This window comes from Staurois parvus, unplaced genomic scaffold (genome assembly GCF_062004578.1).
Source record: "Staurois parvus isolate SC_StPar_1 unplaced genomic scaffold, SC_StPar_1.0 ptg000194l, whole genome shotgun sequence".
Classification (NCBI taxonomy): domain Eukaryota; kingdom Metazoa; phylum Chordata; class Amphibia; order Anura; family Ranidae; genus Staurois; species Staurois parvus.
In genome coordinates, this window is record NW_028317990.1 from 1,789,343 (window position 1) to 1,812,673 (window position 23,331).

A 23,331-nucleotide genomic window follows, 5' to 3' on the forward strand; every position below is an offset into this window, starting at 1 on the left:
TAACAATTCTGTGTCTGTCCCTGAGTAACAATTCTGTGGCCCTAACTAACGTTTCTGTGGCCCTAAGTAACAGTTCTGTGGCCCTCAGTAACAATTCTGTGTCTGTCCCTGAGTAACAATTCTGTGGCCCTAACTAACGTTTCTGTGGCCCTAAGTAACAGTTCTGTGGCCCTCAGTAACAATTCTGTGTCCCTGAGTAACGTTTCTGTGGCCCTAAGTAACAATTCTGTGGCCCTCAGTAACAATTCTGTGTCTGTCCCTGAGTAACAATTCTGTGGCCCTAACTAACGTTTCTGTGGCCCTAAGTAACAGTTCTGTGGCCCTCAGTAACAATTCTGTGTCTGTCCCTGAGTAACAATTCTGTGGCCCTAACTAACGTTTCTGTGGCCCTAAGTAACAGTTCTGTGGCCCTCAGTAACAATTCTGTGTCTGTCCCTGAGTAACAATTCTGTGGCCCTAACTAACGTTTCTGTGGCCCTAAGTAACAATTCTCTGGCACTCAGTAACAATTCTGTCTGTCCCTGAGTAACAATTCTGTGGCCCTAACTAACGTTTCTGTGGCCCTAAGTAACAGTTCTGTGGCCCTCAGTAACAATTCTGTGTCTGTCCCTGAGTAACAATTCTGTGGCCCTAACTAACGTTTCTGTGGCCCTAAGTAACAATTCTCTGGCACTCAGTAACAATTCTGTCTGTCCCTGAGTAACAATTCTGTGGCCCTAACTAGCGTTTCTTTGGCCTTAAGTAACGATTCTGTGGCCCTCATTAACAATTCTGTGTCCCTGAGTAATGCTTCTCTGTCCCTAAGTAACGTTTCTCTGTCCCCAAGTAACGTTTCTGTGGCCCTAACTCTGTCCCTAATACAGAGCGGTCTGCCTCTCTTGAATGACTGGAGGCAAATGAAGAATTCTAAAATGGCCGCTATTTATAGCTCGACCATTACACAGTGCTGGCTGGCTGGCTGCTGATTGGCTAATGCGATCACATGTCATTAAGGAATGCATTATGGGTCAGCGCGCCTTGTCTGCGCGCCTTCCCAGACATCCCCGCTCCGTCGCCGCACATGTCCGCCGCCATTTTAGGAAAAATTTCGATTCGCGCGTCCGAAGTAGGCTATTTTTCGGATTCGGCGCGAATCGAAAATTTTCCAATATTCGACTCGAATTCCACTTCGCCTACTTTGATTCGCTCATCTCTAATTAAGGGGGGTAAATCCTCAGGAGCTCAAGTGGTTAAATAATTACTTAAGTATTTAAGTAAAATCAACATTTTAAAGTAGGTTTATGATTTTGTGTTGGGCCATATTCATAGTAATTTTGTGCCACATGCAGCCCTTAGGCCAAGGGTTGGACAAGTCTGATCTAAAGCAAAACAAAAACACTGTACTTTTTTTTGCTGTCTAGGACCTTTCTTCCTGATAGTTAACTTATTTTCTCTTTTTTGGACCATTCTCTGTAAACCCTAAAGATGGTCGTATGTGAAAATCCCAGTGGATCAGCAGTTATTTAAATACCTGTCTTGCACCAACAACCATGCCACATTCAAAGTCACTTAAATCCCCTTTCTTCCCCATTATGATATTCGGTTTGAATTTCAGCAAGTTGTCTTCGCCACTTTCTAGATATCTAAATTCATTGAGTTGCTGCCATGTAGTTGGCTGATTAGTGTTACCAAGCAATTGAACAGGTGTACCTAATAAAGTGGCTGGTGAGTGTATATTTGTAAGCAATTACTTTCAATGATGAAGTACACGAGGGGCAAAATTAGAACCAAAATGTCTGATGAGCACCTTGAGAATTCATTAATAATTGCTACTACATCCATCAAACCAGATATTTATGCATTAGTTTCAAAAACATTGCCAAATGTAGCACTAGATTTACATTGCCCTCTTACTTTCATAACAAAAGTTTTATTATTCTGATAGGTACATTATCTATACCAGTGATCGTTAACTTGTGATCTGCCTGACTTTCTGCTCATCAGCTTTCCATATTGTTAGTGTATTTTATGAGTGGCCCAAGACAATTCCTTTTCTTCCAATGTAGCTGAAGAAAGTAAAAAAGTTGGACACCCATTTTTTAGGGGTTAAGTTTTTATTACTGTCCTCACTGGAGAACATATTCCCCTTCCTATGTATTGGTGGTTATTATTATCTGTGTTTATTGGGAGTGAACACCAAATGGAGACCTTAGTTCCCTCCTGGCCACTTTATACATCAGCAAAAGTATGTTTGCAACAGAAAACACATAGCATTTCCTTTGGAAGGGTTGTTCAGAACCATAAATACAAATAATATTCAGCCTCCTGGCAATTTGGACCCCCCCCCCCCCACTTGCTTCACAGAGACTAAAGTTACGCTTTAAGCATCCCCCTGATTGGGGTGCCTGTCTTTAAGGCCATTGTTTCAACAGTACACATTTGGCAATTGTTAGGAATGCCCATATCTGTGAGATTTGGTCATCAGAAGGCCACATTTATTGCAGATTGCTCTGCACATGTTTTAGATGACATGAACTACTAAATTTGTCTGTGTATGAGCAGCTTTAAATCTAGAAAATAGGCATCTGCTCACTATTTAATTTAGGTTCATTTAAATATCTTATTCTAACAGCTATAGAACCTGGTGTCTTTGGGTTTTTCACTATTCAATAATTGTTTTCTTACAAACACAGAGATCCATCTCCAGGTTTAAAGTCATTGTTTAATATCTGATAAAGGATGGACATTCAGAACACTGCAGATTTGCTCCGTCTGCTTCAGTAAGGCTTTGTTTTGGATTTAAGGTTAATAAAGTTTAATTAAACAAAAATTATAAAATTCAATATTTTTACAGGCCAGCAGAAATCCTGCTTTGGCAACAGGCTAACCATATTATTTGTTCTCTTAATGCCGTGGGTAGGAATAAATTGGATATTGATACCTCAAGCCATTTTGTTGAGCTGATGGAAAAAAGAAAAAGCAAATATATTTATCTTGCAGATGTTATTAGCAGGGTAAATATCACTCAGTTTTTGGCACACTGGCCGCTTAGTAAAGTTCTGAACCCTAAAACATCTGAAGGGCTAAAAATCTGAATTTAATTAGTGAAAATGAGAAAGTGACTTAAGAAAATTAGGAACTGCTGCCTAATTCATTGCAATTTGAAATTTTGTTTAACGTTCGTCAGAGTGGACTTTAAGTGTATTTCCACTTTTGAAATCAAGTTTGAGAAAACCCCACCATATGTCTGTTATATGTTCCTATTTGCATTGCATGACTAAAAAATATATATATTTTACCTTTTAAATATTTCTCAGAAGGTGTCAAGGCTGACTGCAAGGATTTTTTGAACAATGTCAATGCGAGTCTGTTGCAAGGTCAGAATGAGCTCACTCTTATTAACATACAATGCAAAAAACCTAGCTAATAAGCCTTTAACCCTTTGTTTGGACAGATACATCTAATTATAATTGATAATGAAGATATGCCAGCACACTACAGATAGGGTTAAATATGGAAAACACAGCTGCCCTACCCCCTCAAAGGGAATAAGTAGAATTTTACTGTACAATATCCAGAACATCTAAAAAAGGGAAACTGCATAAATGGAAGTGCACTTTAAGTCATGTTCATATAGACATAGACAGGGAATATCGGTGCAGGAGGGATTCCCTTATCATCACTGACTGTATTGATGGAGGTATCAGCAAAATTCTTTCCTTCAACCTGTGTTGAAAGAAAGAAAATCGCATAATCTATCGCCAGCCTAACTGCAGGAGCATGAAAGCTGGGCATCCACTGGGCCTACACTTCTGCCTACATTGCATTGTGGATGATCTAGCTCTGGTTGTATGTGTGTTGCTCACTCTAGGCATAGTTTACAGGTGCTACCACTGAATGCCCCATAGAGTGTGTTTTGCTGCAAGCCAATTAAAGATGCAATATGTGTGACTTTTTATAATGGCACTACAAATCAAGGGCCTACCAACCTCCTTACCTATCTGGAGTCCATGTTGACCTACATTCCAAGAACCAAAAACCCAACAGTGTAACCAAAAAAAAAAACATAAATAAATACAAGAAACCACAGAAATCTTTGACAGATGTCAATTTTAAAGTTGTTCTAAAGGCAACACAGTTTTTACCTTTATGCATTCTCTGCATTGATCATCATTCCAAGAACCAAAAACCCAACAGTGTAACCAAAAAAACCATAAATAAATACAAGAAACCACAGAATTTTTGACAGACGTCAATTTTAATTCTCTGCATTAAGGTAAAAAATGTATTTTTAAAATTGTATTGCCCCCTTGTATATGTATGGCCCCCTCACCTCATATATTTACTTGAGTCCTATTGAGATCCAGGGCTGTGCTCATGTGCAGCCAGCACTGCTCTCTCTCCCTCTTCACACAGGCACAGAAGCAATCAAGTCATGCGAGGAGGGAGCAGAGGCAGAACCGAGCCTCACTGTGTGTCAATAGACGCAGACAGTGAGGCAGCAGCATCCTATTGTGGTGCACCAAGAAGAGGATTAACTGAGATTGCCGGCGGGGGACCTCAAGATGACATTTAAGAAACATTTAAGAAATAATTAGTCGTAACAATATGTAGGTAATCATCACAATATGTGGAAAATTTTTGGCCAACTGTGATTAAACTATATACAGTATGGGAAAATTCAAAACCATATTCCTACAGCCTTCCTCAGTCTTTTTACCATTGGAATAATTTTCAGATCTCAGGAAACTCCTACTAAAAATGGGCATACCTACACCTCACAGTGTATTAGCTTGAACAGTAAATTGTAGAATGTTTTAAATAAAATAATAAAGAATGTGGACTCCTAGGTCAAAACAATTATTTAACATCACCTGCTGTATATGGCAAAAATAATTTTCAGTAGTAATCTTGAAATGAAATTAATAATAGTATGATGAAAAGAAATGTAAACAGTGAAAACTGTACATGGTGTGAGGGATTAGCCCAGTAGCGGGTTGTGCTTGACCCCTGGATGGGTCAGGGCACCGTGGAAGAGGCTCAGCACAACAGCAGGATCTTGGTGAATAAAGTGGTGCTTTATTTACAAGTCTGGTGAACACAATGTGCATATAGTCAAAACAGCAAAACAAATACAAATAGAAAATAAAGCCTTGCCACACTGGGCATCTAACTGCAGACACACGTTCCTATCTAGCTATCTGAATATAGCCTATCGCTGCTCAGACACAGAGGGGTTTATTTACTAAACCTGGTTGACTCAGAATCTTGGGCACCTGTGCATGATAGCCAATCAGCTTCTAACCTCAGCATGTTCAGTTAAGCTTCAGCAATAAAACCTGATAGCTGATTGGTTTTTATGCAGAAGTGGACAAGATTCTGAGTCAACCAGGTTTAGTAAATAAACCCCAGAGTGTTCACACAGTCTAAAATCACACAGGTTTTCTCTCACCACAGGATGGTTTGGTTGCTCTCCAGTCTGTCCTGCACAGCAAACTGGTTCCAGGTTGGATCATCCTCTCTAAGCAGCCTGGGAGTTTTATAGAGCCCAGGGCCCTTAACTCACTACACCTGAGCTCATTAAACCATCAGTGAGCCAGACAGGCTCACTACACAGCACCAAAGGAGAAACAGTCAGTGTATAACATGAACTTGGGACAAACATACCTCCCATCCTGGACACATCCCTTAGTTCTTCCTGGCCTCCTGTCACAGTGGGGAATTAATTTGCCACTGCACACAGTTCAAGGAACCCCTAGGAACTTCAGAAGGAACCCTAGGGCTTCATTGAACCTTGGTTAAGAATGATATCGACAAAAATATTTTCGGGGGCAGGACTTTTGAGGCACCACAAAATTACAATCTTATAAGAAAGTTAATTAGTAATTAGTACTAATAAAGAGATTTATTAGTACAAAATATATAAAAGACTCATAACATAAAACAGTTTTTTTTAAATTGCAAAACAAGAGCAATGTGATTGAAAAGACCCCAAATATTTAGGTGGGGTGAAACACATCGGGGCGTGGCCTATTGATGTAGACTTGTAGTTTGAAGCCAATTTGATTTCCACACCGTAGTGGCTGGCTGGGAGAGCAGATTCTTTTTCATTTACTGTATACATTGCTCTGGATGGGCTTTTTGACAGCCTGCTCCCTTCAGTGGAATGTTATTCCTAGCTTTGAGTGGCATTGTCACAAGTTAGGCTGCAGTTTCTTATTTGTGTATTCTTACCTTGTTGCTGCAGTGCTTTTCCTACCCTGATTCCTTTCACATGTGTGGTTTGTCTGTGCTCACCTATGGACGTCGCCTGCTATTCTCTGGGTTTTATTTCCTTCCCTTCCATCACTTCCTGGCTTGCCTCCTAGTTTGCTTGTCTATATAAGACATGCTCAGTCTAGCCCACTTTGCCTGAGCAACTTCTTAGTTCTCTGAGCTCCCGATTGTTGCTACTCCTGTATCCTGTATCTGACTACCTGTGTACCAGTCCCAGGTTCGTCCACCAACTGTGCTTGTTTTCAGCACATCCTGACTTTGGCTTGTCTACCGGATTTCCTGTTGTCTCCTGCTATAGTTCTCTGCTCACATGAGCGGTCTCCGCATCCTCAGCTGGGCGTACCTTGGGGCCGCAACCTGGTTCCAGCTTGCTGCAAGTCCATCCCCACCATCGGGGCAATAGAGAAGAAGCAGGCTGGGGCTTAGACTCCTGGGGAACCCCGAGTTGGCGATCTACAAAGGCTCAATATCACAAACACTTGACAGGCATTCTAAGTTTAGAATATAACTCCACTACCCACTTTACTAGATACATAGATTGACAAACTATGGGTTATTCCTATAGAACAATCAACTGTTCTACAGCGGTTGTGATGGAACGCATTTCACAGCATCAAAACATTCCACTTTTTCAGAAGCAGAAAGGAGTGTTGTTTCCTCATGAAGGTGAAGGTAGGGGCCCCTACAGAGGGAGGGAGCACATCTATCACACCAACACCAAACTCATGACATCTTGGACAAACGTTACTACATTGGTTGTCAGTTGGGTTTGGGGGGGGAATTCACAGATATCATTTGCTTAACTGAAGTCACTTTCAAACTCCAAAAGGGAAAGAAGTCACTATTTGTATATAATGTTCAAACATATAGATCAATTTTCACAGGGAGCAAGATTTAGAGCTCCTTACAATGTTAAGTCTTGTTAGCCTATATAGAGTGTACAGGATATCATCCGAAATGTGCTCCATGTTCCATCCATCCAATGTGCTTGGCTAGGAACTGCAGATTTACTATATTGGTTTGATGTGGTTTAAGACAGTAACTTCATTAGTTCATTTATTTTCATTTCAGTGTTTAGTATACATTTGTCTGCAGTGACATCTGGCATGTCCATTATTGTAACAACATATATGTCACAAGCCATCTATAGCAATTAATAGCATGAGATTAATAGCAAAAGCGTACAGCTAATATACATGCTGATGTCTTTACATTTAGCCTACGGATATAGCAGGAGGAATTAAAAAAACCCATAAGTATTTAGTTTAGTGATATGGATAAATAGGTAGGAGTACAAGGGTTAACACATTAATTTTTTTCCTCAGAGAGCTCTGAGCCACCTCTTACATTGTAGCTTCAGACTTATCCTTAGAGAGATGGGTGTTAATGAGAAAGACACTGTATTTCAAGCTGTTTTAAAATTCATTGTGAAACAGCAAAATATCAGTCCAGATCTGCTGGACAGGATGCTTTGAGATGGATTATACCATGTCTGCCTCTTCTTTTGTCCATATATCTTCTCAATTATCTTCTATCTCCTGATTCTTATGTTTGCACATAGTATATTGTTTATAGGGTATACTTTGCCCTTCTTAAATAATAAGATAAACAGATATTGTCAACGCTCTGCATAATTCTAACATCAAGTAGGTTGTCCTGCAATTCTGTAGTCTGACTTTTGAAACAGGCTTAAAGGCTCAGTGAAGCACTGGGAAGGGGGAGTCATGGAATATCTTGATTCGTGATTCAAAGTCATCCACTGACTCAAGAATCCAAAAGCAAGATCTCCTTGCTAAATATACTATCTCTGCCAGCTATATGAGAATTTCTTTCACACCTTTTTGTCTTGCCGTATTAAACCATTTTATTACAATGTATAGAGCAGGGGCGGACTGACAACTCATGGGGCCCCCATGCAATAGGGACCCCCTGTGTCCCTGCCCATATGCAGACCACACCCACACAAAGCACCATCTACATATTGCTCTGCCCTCATTACATGCGTTTGCCAGAATTTCTCTACACCATGTTCAAAATAAATGTTTATTATAGAAAATAAAGAAAAAAAACCCCTTAAATTAAAGAAAGCGCAACAACGGTACATTTCCAAAATGAAGGTTTTAATGAATAAACACAATATAACAGGTGCAACAAATGTCTTCTTAGCCGAAGATTTTAGTAAAAACTAAACAAAAAATTAAGAAAATAAAAAGCTCTGACCAGCATGTTACAAAAGCAGTAAAGAACTAAGTTCAGATGAGGTCTTGGCAAATCGGTTACCTGTCCCAGTATATGTTGCTGATCACCACCATTACCAGTACAGTGTCTGTAGCTGGTGCGGGGTTAGCTCAGGTGGGGGATCTCCTTCCCTGGGAAAAAGGTAGACCGCACAGCAGGCTTTCGTCAAAATCTGACTGGTTGTCAGTTTTATTAAAAAGGTTTGCAAGAAATATCAAAATAAACAAAAAACATCAAAATAAACCCTTGCCATCCAGGCACTAACTAAACAGAAGATGTTTCCTCTCTCAGAGGTGAAGGGCTTCTCCCTGTCACCAAAACAAAACAAAAGCAAACCTTTTCTTGTAGGTATAGTACACACACAGCTCTCTCAGAATACCTCTCTGAGTCCCAGGCCACTAGCAACTCCTTGCTCCAGCCCTGCCCTTTTTGTATCACCTGTTGGTGGACATCAGTGGAGCCCAAACTCTGGTCCGGAACCACCTCTGCCATTGTGGCCCCAAAAACCCGGAGTGAACTCCACCTTACACCTCACAGTATGACCTCATGCGAGGTGACACATATCGTCCATCCAACACTTTACCGTTCACACTGTCACACTGGATATATTCCAGTATATATCCCATAGTTTGTAGACTCTATAACTTTCACATAAACCAATCAATATACACTTATTGGGATTTTTTTTTTACCAAAGACATGTAGCAGAATACATTTTGGCCTACATTTATGAAGACATTTAAATTTTTTATTTGGATATGTTTTATAGCAAAAAGTAGAAATGTCTAAATTTTCAGTAAATAGTAAATAGAGTCCACCTGTGTGTAATTTAATCTCAGTATAAATACAGCTGTTCTGTGAAGCCCTCAGAGGTTTGTTAGAGAACATTAGTGAACAAACAGCATCATGAAGGCCAAGGAACACACCAGACAGGTCGGGGATAAAGTTGTGGATAATTTTAAACCAGGGTTGGGTTATAAACAAATATCCCAAGCTTTGAACATCGCACGGAGCACTGTTCAATTCATCATCCAAAAATGTATGGCACAACTAGAAATTTAACAAGACATGGCTTTCCACCCAAACTGACAGGCCAGGCAAGGAAAGCATTAATCAAAGAAGCAGCCAAGAGGCCCATGGTAACTCTGGAGGAGCTGCAGAGATTCACAGCTCAGGTGGGAGAATCTCTCCACAGGACAACTATTAGTCCTGCACTCCACAAATCTGCCCCAGAAGACCTCTGTTGATGATGAAATGCGTCGTTCAGAGCCTCTCTTCTGACGTCATCGCATTGTCCGCCATCTTGGAATTTGTATATGATGTGAATGCTGCCCCTTTCAATAGTGTTTGTAAGTAAGGTTTTATTTGTGCATTAAAAACACTTTGATTTTACTGCACAATGAGAGGCATTTTTATTTTTACATGGGATAATCTTGACATCAATATCGGAATGGCTTAATGACATCTATGTGGAATCTGGGTCCCAGTCAAAGTATAGGAGTCAGGATGGAGCTGTGTTCATACAGAGCCTACTATGACCCCCTATAATTAAGGGCGTCTGCTAATCCGATCAACCTCCATTTTGCCTATATGGTGGTGGTCCATTCACTTTGGTGGTTTTGTAGATGGAATGAAGATAATCACTACTGATTATTACACCCGGGAAACGGATGGTTTTCCATGAACTGTCTGCTAAGGCTGCTATTCATGTGGACTCTGACCACTTATTGTCCTCCGCATGGAGTGTTTGTGATTATATTCATATGATTAATTCTGAGCACTTTACTGTATACATATCAGTGTTACATAAAGGAAATAGCAGTCAGTGTACAGATATCAGTGTTAAATAACACTAATATCTGTACACTGACTGCTATTCCATATATATATATCACTGATGTCTGTACACTGCGTGCTATTCCCTATATAAAACACTGATATCTGAACACTGAGTGGCACTCAGTGTACAGTTGTCAGTGTTATATATAGGGAAAGGCACTCAGTTTATAGATATTAGTGTTATATATAGGGAATAACACTAAGTGTACAGATATCTGTGTTTATATATATTTAAACTATATTGCCAAACGTATTGGGCCAGCCCTCTAAATCATTGGATTCAGGTGTTCCAATCACCTCCATGGCCACAGGTGTATAAAATCAAGCCTCTAGTCATGCAGACTGCTTCTACAAACATTTGTGAAAGAATGGGTCACTCTCAGGAGCTCAGTGAATTCAAGCTTGGCACCATGATGGGTTGCCACCTGTACAATAAGTCCATCCATTAAATTTCCTTCCACGGTCAACTGTTAGTGGTATTATACCAAAAAAAGAAGCACCTGGGAACCACAGCAACTCAGCCACGAAGTGGTAGGCCACGTAAAATGACAGCATGGGGTCAGCACATGCTGAAGCGCACAGTACACAGAAGTCGCCAACTGTTTGCAGAGTCAATAGCTAAATAGCTCCAAAATTCATGTGGCCTTCAGATTAGCAGAACGACAGTGCATAGAGAGCTTCATGGAATGGGTTTCCATGCCCGAACAGCTGCATCCAAGCCATATATCACCAAGTGCAATGCAAAGCGTCAGATGCAGTGGTGTAAAGCACCCACCACTGGACTCTAGAGCAGTGGAGATGTGTTTCCTGGAGTGATGAATCACGCTTCTCTTTCTATCAATCCAATGGATGTGTCTGGGTTTGGCGTTTGCCAGAACAGTACTTGCCTGACTGCATTGTGCCAAGTGTAAAGTTTGGTGGAGGGGGATTATGATGTGGGGTTGTTTTTCAGGGGTTGGGGATGGCCTCTTAGTTCCAGTGAAGATGCCAGCATACCAAGACATTTTGGACTTTGAGCCAGGCCTTCTCATCCTTTCCCATAGACACACTCCTAAACCTTGTGGACAGCCTTCCCAGAACAGCTGAAGCTGTTATAGCTGCAAAGGGTGGGACAACTCAATATTGAACCCTACGGACTAAGACTGGGATGCCATTAAAGTACATGTGCATGTAAAGGCAGGCGTCCCAATACTTTTGGCAATATAGTGTGTGTGTGTGTGTATATATATATATATATATATATATATATATATATATATATATATATGGAATAGTATTCAGTATACAGATATCAGTGTTATATTTAGGGAACAGCAGTCAGTGTAAAGATATCAGTGTTAAATAGCACTGATATCTGTATACTGACTATTATTCCCTATATAACACTGTGTGTTCTATTCTCTATATGAAACACTGATATCTAAACACTGAGTGGCACTCAGTGTACAGATGTCAGTGTTATATATAGGGAAAGGCACTCAGTGTACAGATATCAGTGTTATATTTAGGAAATAACACTAAGTTTGCAGATATTAGTGTTTTATAGCACTGATATCTGTCACTTAGTGTTATTCCCTATGTATAATACTAATATCTGTACACTGAGTACTATTCTCTATATATAAAACTGACATCTGTACACTGAGCGCCACTCAGTGTACAGATATCAGCATTTTGTATAGGAAATATAGAAACCAGGGTTATTAGTGTCAGGATAGGAAATTGCACGTAGTATGGACACTGGGCAGGATAGAACACAGCCTGACTACTATACTAAATAGACTTATTAAGCTGAAGTGCTGTCACCTGGCTGGGGATTACACACACACTGACTTGCTGCAGGTAGCCAGGCCAGCGCAGTGATGATTCCAGAGTCCAGTCTGCCCACCTCCTCCAGCTCCCAAGTTCAGCACCCACAGCAGGGATGCAGACCCACCCCTCCGCTGCATCCTCAAGAAGGAGAGGTGACCGAAGTGCCTGCTGCGGTGCTGCCCCATCCACCATCGCTCTCTGATCCTGGCTGGCCAGTATTTCTCCTTTTGGCAGCATTGTGAGCATATCCAGGAGACCTGAATGGTCAGTTGGCCCCCAGTATAGAGTACACGGACAATTCGCAAAAGTCCATGTCCCTTAAGGAGCCTGGAGTTTTAGATTGCATGGGAGAGATTTTAGGGCCCATTAACTCCATATGCATTAGGATACAACGCTCAACACATTCCCAACACATATACTGCTGAAAATCAATAATTTTCAATAAGAGCAGTTTATACAAACATGCTGAATTGATATGCACTTAAAAATGTACAGGAACCCACATTTTTAGTAGCACAACATGCATTAACTTCTGATAGCACAACAGCTATTAATGTATCTTAATCCAAAATGGTAAGATTTTCATTTTTGCTTTCTCTGATGATTGGTAGTCCACCTGAAACTTGCTGAAAAATGTTTCGTAGTGTTAAGAGCTGAAAAATGGCAACCACAACATTATCATGGGTCAAAATCACCCAAAGATATATGGCCATGGGCATAGGTTTTATAAGGACAACAAGAGAAGGGCCTAGACCTAGAAGCAGATTGCCGCATGTATTTACCCAGATTGGCAACAAATGTCAAATTCACAGTAGACAGCCACTGTTGAGTAAAAATATTGCTATATTGGGAAAAGTGTATGTTACCACTTGATTACATACACCTTAATATTATTTATTTTTCTTTATATTAATTTATCCATTTGCCCTTTAGAGGATTTACCCCCCTTCCTGACCAGGTAATTTTTTGCGATACAGTGCTGCGTTACTTTAACTGACAATTGCGTGGTCATGCAATGCTGTACATAAATGAAATGTATGTCCTTTTTTACCCACAAATAGAGCTGTCTTTCTGTGGTATCTGATCACCTCTGCATTCTTTCTTTTTGCACTATAAACAAAAAAAGGCCGACAATTTTGGAAAAAAAAAACCAAAACAATATTTTTGACTTTTTGCTATAAGACATCCAGTAAAAAAATTTTAGAAAATCAAATTTGTTCATAAATGTAGGCCAAAATATATTCTGCTACATGTCTTTGCTAAAAACATCCCAATACATGTAAATTAATTGGGTTACCTGACAGTTATAGCATCTACAAATGGTGGTATATATACTGGAAGTTTTATTTTTATTTTTTTATACTAGTAATGGGGGCGATCAGCGACTTATAGCGGGACTGTGGCGGCATTATGACACTGGGGGGGAACTAACTGCCACTGACATCCTAATGACACTAATGCAGTGATCAGTGCTAATAAAAAGCACTGACACTGTACTAATGACAGTGTCAGGAAGGGGCAGGAAGGGGTTAATATCTGAGGTGATCAAAGGGTTAACTGTGTGCTGTTTTACATAATGTGCTGTATGTGTTTTACTAGGGAAACATGCTGCTGTGTATTTCTCAGCCGTGCAGAGAAATACACAGCAGCATGTCCTTGCGGGCAGGTGAGAGACCTGTGTTGTTTACACACAGGTCTCTCCCCTATCAATATTACTCGGTGATCGCTGGGTGCTGGTGGGGACCCTGTGATTGACATCCGTAGCAGCCAAATGGGGGCACGGGTAGGGTGGCACGTGCACATGCGCGCCCCCCTACCTGGAGATGCAAATCATGTATATATACTTGATTTTGCACAGCCCTGCTGCCTTGTAGCAGTAGTTCTGCTATAGGGCAGCGGGCAAGTGGTTAAAATAAAAAATTTAAAAAACAGCGTGGGGCTTTCCTTTGAAATTCAACCCCTTCCCTACCAATTTTCTATTGTGGGTGGGCAGAAAATAAAAGGCAGCATGTGCCAACTCCCTGTTCCTGTATAAAACCAGGCAACATGCCATTCAATTTTGGGGGTGGGGGGGATACCTTGCGAGGTATTGAAGCAAACCTCCTCCTTTGCAAAGCACCCTGTCCCAATACATGATTCACCTTAACCCATGGTAGATCCAAACTCAAACTGTCCTTACTCCTATTGTTAAACAAAGCTCAAACAGTTGTATTTTACACATTTTGTTCTCTGAGTCATTAATTTAATGTATTCTTGATAATAAATTATTGACTCAGTTACCAATAGAATAAAACATGAGACCAAAAGCATACATTGTGTAAAATGTTATTTTCTTAAAAATGTAAATATATACAGTAGCAAAATGTTAAGGTTATGGCCACAAACAAAAAGTAAATCTTTTTTTAGAAAAAAAGATACCAGATTGGTACATCTTGTCACCTTCTCTAAGGATCCTATCTTACCTTAACCTTTGCTGAACAGCAAGTGTCCAGCCTCCTACTTACTGTATCTTTGAACTGTACTGTTATATGAGGCCTGTAGGCCTGTTTTTGTAGATGGTATCTTATTAGGCTCCAAGTGTGCTACATGTAGTTTTTGTTTTGTTTGATTGACCTATTTTTTAATTGTTCCCTCTTGGCATTTGTACTGAATATGTATAAATAAAGAATGCATAAAACACAACAGCAGAAATACTCAACATTACAGGAAAAGGAATTCCAGAACATTCACAAGCTAGGCAAACCGTTCTTGCCAGGAAACCTCACATTCAGGGGACATAAAATTCTCTGCTATTTCCTCGCTAATGGTAACGGCGTACATGTTGCCTCTAGAACAGTTATATTGAGGTTGTTTGAAATTATGCTGGAGCAACTCCTCAAACCTCAAATCTGTTAAACAAGTAAATGTAACAAAAAGTTAAACCCTATGTTGCAACCCCCCAGTATTACCACCAAACCCACTCCTTACCAACAGCCCTCTCTTCTCTAAACCTCCTTCTACTCCACCATCACTCCCCCCCCCCTCCATCCTCCATCCCCATTCATACACCTACAATCTTCTCCTCCCATCCTCCATTTCAGCCTAAGAAAACCAGCCAGCTCCAGCATTATCATATGACAACCCCTGAAAAAAAGACCTATGGAAGAGCATAGCAGGAAGGAGACAACAACATCAGACACCCCCCCCCATTATTTTTCTTCATTAAAATTGTTTTTTTTCCAAATTTATGAGATTTGCAGTACTTCTGTCTTTTGTCCTTATTTCTTTTCTTTAATTTTTTTTTTATAATTTTTTTTCACTGCATGCAGCCACTTTCAAGATTCATACATTTTCCAAATAAGTTTCAATTTGAACAATGTGTGGAGTTTGATTAAATCTTGAGTGAAAAAGGATGCAATACTTATCTTTCATCCACATTTTTAGAGGCAGATCAATTATTTGGGTACCAGTCTTGCTAGAGGAATGATGGCCAGCATCATCAAGTCTAAGGGCATGCTAAAAAAGACATTTTGAAGGGAACAATGTGTCAAACATTTGGATGACATGCAAGACATGATATCAGTAGTATTAACTTATTTGAGAGTAGGTAAGGTTAAATCTTAACTATGACAACTGCCAAGCTGGAATTTCCTATCATTTTGAGAAGGTGTCCTCTTTCTTCCTTTTTTTGGGATATGATGACTGTATTCATTGCCCCAACTGGAACACATTCCACAGTGAAAAGAAACATTTGGATAAGGTTGCGCTAGCCAGTGTGTTTTATGGATCATTGGGGGACACTGAAACATTCCAATTAAACTCAAACAGAAAACAAGAAAAATGAAAAAAATTAGAATATATCCCACATTTTTTGTTATGCTCTGGAGTCAAACATGAAGGCCAAAAGCTATACCAGTATATAGGCTCCCACAGACCAACTGGATAAGTACAGAAACAGGTCATGCCCCTGATGACGTCATACAACATAACATGTAGAGCGGGGCTTGATAGCGCTACACTTGTCCTCTGAGAAAGAATTGCTGGGATTTAAAGTGCCATTAACATGGCTTTTATGTAAGTGCAATTTTAATAGTTTTTTACCTAATAAATATGGTGTTACGCTATGGAAATTTACCTTTGCTGTTTTTATGGTGGAGGAGTACTGTGGAGGTTCCAGAGGAGTTTTGTCACAAACGATTGATCTAGCAGTGTTTTCACTGGAGTCTGTCATCAGTGTATAGAGGTGTCAAGACCGCACAGATGGCCAACTTTCCTGCAGGAGAGCGGTGCAACATCTCATGCGATATTTCACCTACCATTCCAGATGGTCAATTATCTGTGGTGAGTGGGGGTCTGCAGGGGGAGCACTAATTGGAGCACTACCCACAGAGAATTGCTATGGATAAGAAGATTTACTACTGTATCACTTAATATTCACACCGCATGCGGATGGGGGATTCTTTGGGTTTTTTTTTTTAACTTTCAATTTTTTTGGAACTTTTATATGTTTGCACAATTATTGGGAATTGTGGGGCCTGTACACCAAGGATTAAAGCAGGTGGGAAGAGGATTCATCAGGTGCAAACACCTTCTCTGACCAAATGAATGACAGTGGTGGGTGTGGTCTATGTAATATTCAGAGTTGCAGTAGTGGGTGATTTTCTCCTTGTAAAGGGCCAGGTTATTTTCAGCAAGTCCTTGCCTGTGGTGGTTTGGGGAGGAAGAGATATTGTGGTGAATTGCCCCAGACCACACTCACTCTGTGTTTTGATGTGGGCTGTAAATGTTTTGCATTATTTTTCCTTCTAAGGTGAGTTTGTGTGTTATTGTACAAGGATTGTGTGTTTATTATATTTGCATTGTAATCCTAACACATGTCAATTGCTCTGCTCTTCCAAATTTGCACTTGGCTATAGTTTGCTTGCTTATTTAGACTGAAATGCAGTTTTCGGACACACCTGATGAGAAATGTATGTGTGGGGGATTTGGGGAGGTGGGAGGGGTTTGCTATTTTGGCACGTATGTATTTTTATATTGATATTTTTATCTGCAGCCTGTTTTGTGGATAGATAAGCCTACTAAGCGATACATATTAACCGTTTGTTTCCTGCTGTAACCTGTAAAAGCACAGTTCATTAGAAGTATAATCTTTTAGATTGTAAACTCTTATGAGCAGGACCGTCCTATTTTAGCAAAATCAATCCTGCTATTTTTTTCCCACCAAGAAATTGACTACCTACTTGTTGCTGCTGTCCAAATAAATGTGAAATATGTATTTGATCAATAAACGTTTTGACTATGTTTATTTTTTGGGGGGTTATTTCATGTTCAGGTTCAATATACTAGCACCCCTAAGACTTATATTTTGCGAGCTATATAATATGCCCAAATCTAGCTTTTAAGAGTGCACATATGCAAGCATGTCCAAACTAACAAACAAAAAGCCCCCTATTGCAGCACAAGACCATGTTATGTACCAATAAATAGGTTGTGTTCAATGTGCAGCTAGCTATTCTTTTTCTAAAATCCTCTTAACAGTAATAAATTAGGCCCCCAATTTATGTTGACTTTGGGCCTTTACCGGCAAACATTTATTCACCAATGCCAAATACACAATAGAGCTGCAAACATATATTTGCCAATGCCAAATACACAATAGAGCTGCAAACATATATTCGTTAATGCCAAATACACAGTAGAGTTGAAAACATATATTCACCAATGTCATATACACAGTAGAGCTGCAAACATATATTCACCAATGTCATATACACAGTAGAGCTGCAAACATATATTCACCAATGCCAAATCCACAACAGAACTGCAAACATATATTTGCGAATGTCATATACACAATGGAGCCGCATGGAAAATTGCTATGGTGCACAAGATGGATGGAGGAGGCGCTAGAGCAGCTGTCATACCGGAAATACGTCATCACGTTTGCGGGACGTTTGCACACACCTGGAAGTGGTAGTGGGGAGTGTTAATGGATGGGAGTGTAGTTAGGAGAGTTTAGTGGTAATTTGCAAGTCTATTTTTTGGCTTTGTGAATTATTTTGTGGAATTCCAGACCACATCTGGACATGGCAAGATCCTCATTTGCAGGGGAAACATTACTAATAATTGTTGTGTTTTCAGTTGAAAACATGTCCAAATCCTAGGTACATTGAGGTACATAGCAGAGGTTCGAGGTATTCCATAGAAGAAGTTATTGTTCTTCCTAACTATACAGGTGGCACAGACACAAGCATACACCCAGGACCACTGTTAGATATCACGGGGCCCCGTACAGCATACCTGACAGCCCCCCACCGCCAGAGAAAATATCCAAATTATATTTATGGTAAAAATACACTAAAAACATTATTAACTTTCCTAACGGTATTCCCGAGTGTAGCTCGGGGTAAAATGTCTATACCAAAAGCGGTAACCCCGAGCTACACTCGGGCTTACCATGCGGCGCTGCATAGGGAGTCCCTGCAGCACTTACCTTGTCCTTCGCTCCCGCGATGTGTCCCCTGCAGCGTCCCCGGCCATCTCCTCTGGCTGATGCCAGCATCCGGCTCCTGTGTTCCGGTCCCTGTGACAGGCATTTGAGGAGCGGCAAAATATACTTGAATGGGAGGCTTCAACTCCTCCTGACTCGACATGAGGCGCCAGTTTTGCCATGATGCAACGCTAACGCTTCAGTGTGAACAGCACTGTGTGCTTGCCATGTGCAGAATTTTCATAGGCATTTGAGAAGCGTTAAAAACGCATCCCAAATGCCTGTCTGATGCATGCTGACAAAGCTAATGTGAATGTAGCCTAAGAGAAGAGAAACAAAGTTGTAATGAAATATAAACAGTAGGAAAATTGAAAGTTTAAAACTTGTCAGAAGAACAGGACGCAGGTAAGATTCAATCCCATTGATTGATCAATATTCCTGGCACTGCCAGAACCCTGGAAAATGATCTCTATATTTTGGGCATTCACAAATGTCAAGGAGCTTACAATATAAAGCCAGAAACTCAGACATTTACTAGGCCCAATTAGCCTAACACCATCTCTTTGGAGTGTTGGCAGAAACACACCCATGCAGAGAAAGCATGCAAATTCCAGACAGGTCAGCCATGACTGGGATTAGAACCCGTGACCCAAGTGCTGTAAGTCCTGAGTACTAACCACTAAGCCACTGTAGGAGACAGAGTTTGAGCTGGAATGTAGAATAGTTACATGATTAAAGAGAAGGAAGAAATATAATTATATTGGGAAATTAGAACTATACATTCAAATTATGTGAGATTAAAGTGTGAAAATGTTTGACATTTGATAATAGAATGTATGACATTCATCAGGAAATGCATTAGCTGGCCGATCATTTTTGGAGAAACAAAAAAAAAAATTATAATATAGGTGTGCTTTTTATTTTAAATTATAAGTATTCTCATATGCAAACAGAAAAACGCCAACGGAACAAAGCCTGCGGTTATGCACCACCTAGCGAACATATCCGGTATTGCATCTAGAAATGTGCCTGACTTGATTCCGGATTTACTAACAGGAAGGAGTCTACAAAGTAGACTCTTTTCAGTGAGCTTGCTAGACACGTTTCTGATGACTGACAGGTCTAGATTGATCGAATTGAGTCTGCCTGAATGTTCAGAGTCTGCTGGTAGACTCAATTCTTAGTAAGTCAGGGCCTATATGTCTTTTAAACATTCAAAAAATAAGAGACAGTTAAACATAATAAATAAAAAATACATCTAGCCTCAAATTTCATGCACTTGCAAAACCTCAAAAAAAACTACAATACCCAAAATTGTAAATGTTCAATGCATTAACAATGTTTATGACACCCTAACAAATATTCAATATATTACAGTGCATTACCACATGCAGGTTAACTATGTTAGGTGATGTACCTAAAATCATTAAATATAGGAAAGGAAACATACATACAATTCACATATGGAAGATGCACTGGGTTGCTATTCACAAAAAATAGTACCGCACCATGTACATAACCATGCATTTTGCATTACAGAAATGCATAGGTGTAAAGACAGTCTAACAGCCCAACACTTTAAGGTTAAACCAAAATGGTGGTCCTAAACATTACTACTACTTCTAGCATAGGGTAGGAATAAGATATCTAATACGTATTGCCCAATAGGCATGTATGTAAGTGTTGAGCTGATTTACTAAAAATAAAGTTAGGATCTCCAACAATAAACTTTGTGAATATTTACTTCAGTTGTTCAATCATGTGCAGATGAAATTAGTGAACATGAATTAGCTTTTCAAATATTTGGATAATTAAAGGGAATAGCCACCTAATTTATTGTGTGAAGATTCTCAACTCTATTAGTAAAGCATTAATGTGTATGTGCTTTTTTTTTAACTCAGCTTTGCTTCTATCACAAACAATAACATTTGGCAAATAAAGTTTGATAAAAATAAATGTATATATAGTTTGGAAACCACTATGCAACTGCAATAAAAGCAATGTGTAGTCTGTATGTGTCAGGGTCCTGTCCATGGCAGAAGTTCTGGAAGATCTGGCATTTCTGCCAGTACCCTGCATGGCTGCAGAAGCACGCATCAGCCTCAGTTTAGTGCCAGACGGTCTTTATAAGGAGGCTCATCACTTCCTCAAGTTGCTGCATGATCTCTAGCTGACCGTGCCTTGTTCCTGTTTCCTGTGATTTCCAGATACCAACTCGGCTTGCTCCTGGACCTGTCTACTCTGATTTACTCCTGATCTGACCTCGGCTTGGCTTACGGATACTCTCTTTCTTGCTCCTCTGTGTCTGACCTCGGCTATCCCATCTGACTATGTCTGCTCTGATTCCCACCTGTTACCTGACCTTGGCTTTAACCGACTACCCAGTAAACATCTAAATCCCGGAAGGGCTTGCATACCACACACAGGCTCGTCCTGTCTGCAGATCCGTGCACCAGCTGTGCTTCTGAGTGGACCACCAACCAGCACTCCTACAGGCGACCTGTGCAACTTTGGGCTTGACTCCCGCTGTCGCTCTCAGGGGAGTCCAGAACTTAGCCGCAAGGGAAGCCCTCTCTCCATTGGCCTCCATCACCAGGTATGTGATAATATCATCCAGCCACTATGTCCGAGGCCGAGAGAGGAGCTTCCACACTAGAGGCCCTGTGCCAACAGATGACGGCACTTACCTAAGCAGTGAAGGATCTATAGCAAGGATACTTCCAGCTAGAAGGGCGTCTTCACTCCCTCTCTACTTCCTCGGACCAGGATCCCTCCGTCAGTTCCAACTCAGTAGCCGCACCTGCCAGTCAGTCTCCTGCTACCACTCCTGCTATAGTGTTACCACCTCCGAAACCCAGAGTTCATAGTCCTGAACATTTTCTTGGGGATCGACGCAAGTTCAGAGCTTTCAAGAATTCCTGTGAATTATATTTTGCTCTGCAACCCAGGACCTTTTCTCTGGAAGCAGTCAAGCTCGGATTCATCATCTCCCTCTTGTCTGAAGAACCTCAGTCTTGGGCACATAGTCTTATGGAACAAAAGAGCCCAGCACTCAATTCAGTGAGTGAATTCTTTGAAGCCATGACTGCCGTCTACGATGATACCAAGAGGACCTCCACTGCTGAGTCCGCCCTCCATGCTCTACTACAAGGTCAGCGGCCTGTGGAGGACTACATAGTGGAGTTCCGTAAATGGTCTGCAGACACCAGTTGGAACAATGCAGCATTGAAGTACCAGTTCCGCCTAGGCCTTTCCGAGTTCCTCAAGCGTGAGTTAGCTAGGGTGGAAGCTCCCTCCTTCTTGTCCTGCTTATCCTGCTCGCTACTCAGTTGAATCGGCGTCTACGGGAAAGACGCGCTGAGCATACTCAGACCTTTTGGCCCACTTGGGTTCTGCCAAAAGTTCCAGGGCCAACGGCTCCTGCCCTTGCTCTGCATCCATCAACACTTTGGAGGTAGAACCTATTCAAATCAGCCTTCTCCGACCTGCCCTAACTCCGGAAAAAAGGCTACGCAGACAGCAAGCCAACCTCTGTCTTTACTGTGGGGCCACGGGCCACTTCCCGTGTAACTGCCCAGTATGACCAAGTAAGTCCAGCCAGCCCCATCCTTCGTACCTTCAGCTATCTGGGACTTTAACCACCCATGTCATTCTCCCCATGTCTTTGCAGGTGGCTGGAAGGGATGTCAAATGCGGGCAGTCGTTAACTCGGGAGCTTGTAGCTGTTTCTTAGACATCCAATTGGCCAAGGACTTACACATCCCTCTTCTGCCTAAGAAACAGAGACTTGATATCTTATTTGTGGATGGCACTACTCCGAGTTCCGGACCTGTTACCCAGGAAACCATTCCTATTCTTGCAACCACCGACTCCGGCCATCAGGAGTTTATTCGTTTTGACGTGATCAGATCCCCCATGTTTCCAGCCATCCTAGGAATACCCTGGCTGCAAGCCCACAACCCACAGATCAATTGGCCAAAGAAGGAAGTCCTCTTTTCTTCAGAATATTGTCTACAACACTGTGGTGCCCCTGCTCTCACAAATTCTTCTGTATGTCTCTCAGTCCACCTTTCACCAGAGGCCAGTCAATGAGTTCCCTCCGCCTACCACGACTTCCTTGACATATTTGACAAGAAGAAGGCCGACATATTGCCTTCTCATCAGTCTTAAGATTGCCCAATTGAGTTGCTCCCAGGGGCAGAAATACCATTTGGACGAATTTTCCCCTTGTCAGAACGTGAACTGGAAGCCCTCCGGCACTATCTAGATGAGATTCTCACTGAAGGATTCATCCGCCCCTCTTCTCCTGCCTGGGCTGGTATTTTCTTTGTAGAAAAAAAGGATCGGTCTCTCAGACCTTGCATTGACTACAGGGAACTTAATAAAATTACCATTAAAACCGATATCCTCTTCATCTGGTGCCGAGTTGTTTCAGAGATTTCGAACAGCCCGAGTGTTCACTAAATTGGACTTACGGGGGGCCTACAATTTAGTCTGTATAAGAGAGGCCGATGAGTGGAAGACCGCCTTCAGAACACGTTTCGGACATTTTGAGTACCTACTGATGCCGTTTGGGCTATCTTTAGAGAGTACCTTGACCTTTTTGTGATTGTCTACCTGGACGATATCCTAATTTTCTCTACCTCACTGGAACTCTATCGTGATCATCACATTAGGAAAGTGCTAAACACTCTAAGGATGCATGGCTTGTACGCCAA